Here is a 5162-nt window from a genome sequence, read left to right on the forward strand (position 1 = left end):
CTCCACCCTCCGAAGAGCCAGGGTTCTGGGGTGAGGAGCTTCTCTCCTCTCCACTGAGGGATGGAGTTTCCCCGCCAATACCCAGGTTCCCCTGTGTTTCTTCCAGCTTCTCTTCATTTCCTCCATGGCTTTCTGGAGCCATGAGGTGCACGCTCAGAGCAGGCCCCCTTAGAGGGCTCACTCACGGACAGAAAGGATGGTGGCCACAGTGAATTACGCTGGCACCACACGATAGGCTTGGAATTAAGAATTTTATTTGCATTGTGTTTTCTTTTTAAAACTTTCATTAATCATGGGGAACTCAGGCAGAGCTCATGAGTTTTGTATTATATCATTGGATATAGAATGATACTCTGACTCAAAGGTATGAGGGATATTTTTTATAGGAAGGTAGAAACCATTTCTTTTTATACTTGCTTGTAACAAATGCTTTTCTACTCATTTTTTTTCTTAAATTTTAAAATTGATGCACAAAACGTGAAAATTGTAGGCTCGTGGGTAGTAATAAATTGTTCTCCACTTTTGAGGGTATTTTCTTTCTTTGCTTTAATTTTTTGTTTTGTTTTGTTTTGTTTTTGCTGGTTTCTTGTTGTTCTTGTTCTTGTTGTTTTAGAGGTTTTATTTTGTTTTACTGTTGCCTGACACCCCCCCCCCCACCAGCCTTCCCGAGAGACAGGGCTGTCCTGGAACTCACTTTGTAGACCAGGCTAGCCTTGAACTCACAGACATCTGCCTCCCTCTGCCTCCGCAGTGCTGGGATTAAATAAGTGTACCACCACTGCCTGGTACATAAAACCTTTGTGTGTTTGTGTGTTTGTTTAAGACAGGGTTTCTCTGTGTAGCCCTGACTGTGTTGTAACACAGTCTATACATTCACCTGCCGCTGTCTCGGGAGTACTAGGGTTAAACTGTGGCCACAAACACTGCCCTTTTTCTTTGTGTGTGTGTGTGTGTGTGTGTGTGTGTGTGTGGTTGAGGGTTGTTTGTTGTTGTTGTTGTTTGGTTGGTTGTGTTTTTTGTTTTTGTTTTGTTTTGTTTGAGACAGGGTCTCAACTTGTAGTCCTGACAGGCCTGGAACTCACAGAGGTCCATCTGCCTCTGATTTTGGAGTGCTGTGTTATGTCGCCACACCCAGAAGCCATGTGATATTTTAATACATGTATCCACGTTTCTACTGTGAAGAAATAAAAGATGACTGGGGATGCAGATATGTATAACCTGATCTTAAAATGAATTTACTTTTTAATTGACAAATATGAATTATATATGTATACATTGATCGTGCACAGCACACTGTTTTTAAAAGGGCGTGCCTTGCAGAATGACTTCTATGTATTACCCCATTTATATGTTTTTGTTTCACTTTTTTTTTTTAGCTAAAGTCACCATGCTGTGCAATAAATGTCTTGTGCTATCTCTTTTGTCTAAAACCTTAACCACTATCTCTTTTCCCCCCACTATATTTTTTGAGTTATTCCATTTTATATATGATGAATATGAGGCTCGCATTAAAATGTCCCCGAGCTCCCAGCTATGGAGTGATGAGCTAAGGTTTTAACCCACAAGCCTTCCAAAGGACCACAGTCCCTCTGCTTTACTGTGAAGAGTCACTGATAGAGAGCATGCTAAAGCTGGGGACGGTGAGGGTGATACCTGTGAGGACAAGACCAGTGCCTGGCAGTCCCACTCTGAGTGGCAGATGTTGAGCATGCCCTCTGAAGGCTATTAAAGCTTTGGAGTGGCAATACTGGTGGTAATGGGCCTCATGATGGTTTGTGTATGCTTGGCCCAGGGAAGGGCACTATTAGAAGGTGTAGCTCTGTTGAAGTAGGTGTGATCTTGTTGGAGTAGGTATGTCACTGTGGGCATGGGCTTTAAAACACTCATCCTAGTTGCCTAGAAGCCAGTACCATCTTAGTAGTCTTCAGACTACTTACTACTCCTGCACCGTGCCTGCCTGGATGCTGCTGTGCTCCTGCCTTGATGATAATGGACTGAACCTCTGAACCTGTAGCCAGCCCCAGTTAAATGTTGTCCTTATATGAGTTGCCTTGGTCATGGTATCTGTCCATAGCAATAAAACCATAACTAAGACAGGCCTTTATGAGGCAGAACTTATTAGGAGTCAGATAGATTACTGAGGATAATGTCCTTGGACAGAATTAATGTACTTCTCAGGTCTCTCGGAACTTCACACAAAACAAATTGCTCCAAAGCAAGCCCCTGAATCTCTCTCTCTCTCTCTCTCTCTCTCTCTCTCTCTCTCTCTCTCTCTTTTACACACACACACACACACACACACACACACACACACACACACACTACCATGATGCCATCTGTTTCATTGAGATGCAGCCATACAGCATTGCCAGAGACAGAGTAGATGGAACCACTCGAGTTTAGACCTTCAAGTTTAGCCTCCAAACCTGTGAACAAAATAAACTTCTTTTCTTTGCAGAGTATTTCACTTTTGGTATCTGGCTTCTGTTGCTATGTCAACGGAGAATTAACTGAGAGGCCAGGGAAATAGTTCAATGATTAAAATACTTGCCACACAAGCAGCATGAACAAGAACTGGAGTTTGGACCCCAGAATCCATGTGTCTTTGTTAGAGTTTTCATCTATTGCTGTGATAAACACTAACTAAAAACAACCCAGGGTTTATTTCACCTAACAGATTACAGCGTGTCATCAGCGGAAGTTGGGGCAGAAACTTGAAGCAGGAACCAGAGGCAGGAACTAAAGCAGAACCAAGGAAGAACTCTGCTTCCTGGCTTGCTCCTTCGTAGGCTTAATGTTTTTGTGTACAGTGTAAAAGTTACCTTTGTGATCTTCCAGTTAACTCGCCAACATGACGAACACAAAGGGAAAGAGCAGAGGCACTCGCTATATGTTCTCTAGGCCTTTTCGGACACATGAAGTTGTTCCTTTGGCCACATACATGTGAATCTACAAGAAGGGTGATATTGTGGACATCAAGGGAATGGGCACTGTTCAAAAAGAAATGCCCCATAAGTGTTACCATGGAAAAACTGGAAGAGTCTACAATGTCAACCAGCATGCTGTGGGCATCATTGTAAACAAGCAAGTTAAGGGCAAGATTCTGGCCAAGAGAATCAATGTGCGGATTGAGCACATCAAGCACTCAAAGAGCAGAGACGGCTTCCTGAAGGGGGTGAAGGAGAACGATCAGAAGAAAAAGGATGCCAAGGAGAAGGACACCTGGGTTCAGCTGAAGCGCCAGCCTGCGCCACCCAGAGAAGCACACTTTGTGAGGACTAATGGAAAAGAGCCTGAGCTGCTGGAGCCCATTCCCTATGAATTCATGGCCTAATGTACAAAGAGAAATAAAGGACCCGGACTACAAAGTGAAAAAAAAAAAGTTACCTTTGTGTTATTCAAATTCTGGTTTCTCTGCTTCTATTTCTTGTTTCAACTATACTCAGCATTGCAATGCTTACGTCTGGAGTCCTGTGTCAAGTTGTGTGGAACAGTTCTTAGCATTTATTCTCTGCCTTGTCAGCAAATGCTGACCACCCAAAGTCTGTGCAGAAGAGAGAATAGGGAGGTGGTTCTGGCACCAAGGGGGAGGGAGGAAAGAGTGTGAGGGGAGAGGAAGAAGGCGAAGGAGAGGGAGTGGGAGAGGTAGAAAGAGAGAGAGAAGTGTTGAAATTAGAGTCACAAGGATGGGGTCTGAGAAGACATCATGGAAAGAAACTGAAGCCCCAATTGTAAGTATTTGGGATCACGGCTGGGAGGTAGTCAAATTAACATAGGAGGTTAAGATAGAACCTTTAACTGCCCGGATACTGAGGTGCAGCTTGAAATAAAGCTTGGTTTTTCTCTGGGGTTAACTGAGGACTAGCAAAAGTAAAGAAACACATTCACCAGATTAATTTACTATTTACATGTATATTAAAAAGTAATTCATTTTACATTCCTCATGCTTGCTCAGCTTGTTTTAAATTTTGTTTTGTTTTTAATATGACCCAGGACCACTGGCCAGATGTGGCACCACCCACAATGATCTGTGCTCCCCCACATCAACCATCTATCAAGAAAATGAACCACAGGCTTTCCCAAAAACCATTCTGAAGGAAGCAATTCCTTAACTGAGCTTCCTTCTTCCTAGGATTGTCCGTTGGTGTCAAGTTGACAAAAACTAACCAACATGCTATATAAATGCTAGATAGGCAAAGCGGCCCACTTAAAATTCCATCTTTTAGAAGGTAGAGATGGGATTCCTGGAGCAAGTTGGCTAGCCCGACTAGTCACAGCAACCATCTGAGTTCAAATAGGAGACTCTGACTCAATGAAAAAAGTAGAGGATGATCAAGAATAACACCTGACATCAACTTTGAATGTCCACACACATCACCACACCAATGTGAGCCTACATACATGAACATGCACATACCCATGCATGTGTGCCACACATGGAAAAGAAAGGAAAATGAGCTGCCATGTCCCAAATGGTTATTAATGAGTCACCACATCCTTAGCATCTCTTAGAAGTCAAAGCCTCCCTGTTTGTAGGGTCATAATGGAAGAGGCTTTACCTGCACCAGGATGCTCAGTGAGTAGGAGCTGCTCTTCACCAGTCCATATCTGGCTGTGCAACCACAGCCTAGGCCACCCACACACGAGCGTGCTGCCGAAGACCCAGGTTCCCAATGCAGCCGCCTTTTCCGGGCACAGCTTCTCCTAGGGTGAGGCATCTTCCTACCCTCTGCCCTGGCCTTTAGTCTCCAGCCTGGCCCAGCTCTAGGAGCTCATTCCACTGGTCCAGCTTGATGCACATATCTTGGCACATCTCCTGCATTCTTCTGTAGTTTATCCTGAGTAAAGGCTCCAGACCCCGTGGCTAGCAGGTTCATTCTTCCTTTCATGAAGTCATCCATCTGTCTTTCATGTCATCAACCATGTTTGTGAGGCACCTGCCATGTACCAGGCAGGTGTGTATGATGTAGAGGAATGAGTCTGGGCTACGACAGGCATGAGTTCTGTCTTCTCTTTATCAGTTATGTGGCTAGATGAATAACCATTCATCAGTCTCCAGTCTGCTTGCCTGTAAAATCTAGATCATCATGGGTGGCACTGTGTGGAACGTGGGACTTAACAGTTTATCACAGGCCTTCTGAGATAACGCCTTGCTTAAGGCC

The 5162-nt window shown here is 44.1% G+C and overlaps 1 pseudogene across 1 annotated transcript; it reads left to right on the forward strand.

The window, feature by feature from the left end:
• Positions 1-2851: 2851 nt before the first annotated feature.
• Positions 2852-3334, forward strand: LOC308432062 (large ribosomal subunit protein eL21-like; annotated as a pseudogene). The gene has a single exon. The product of its transcript is annotated as a large ribosomal subunit protein eL21-like (transcript).
• The last annotated feature ends 1828 nt before the right edge of the window (positions 3335-5162 follow it).

The sequence above is a fragment of the Micromys minutus genome, assembly GCF_963924665.1.
Source record: "Micromys minutus genome assembly, chromosome: 17".
NCBI lineage: Eukaryota > Metazoa > Chordata > Mammalia > Rodentia > Muridae > Micromys > Micromys minutus.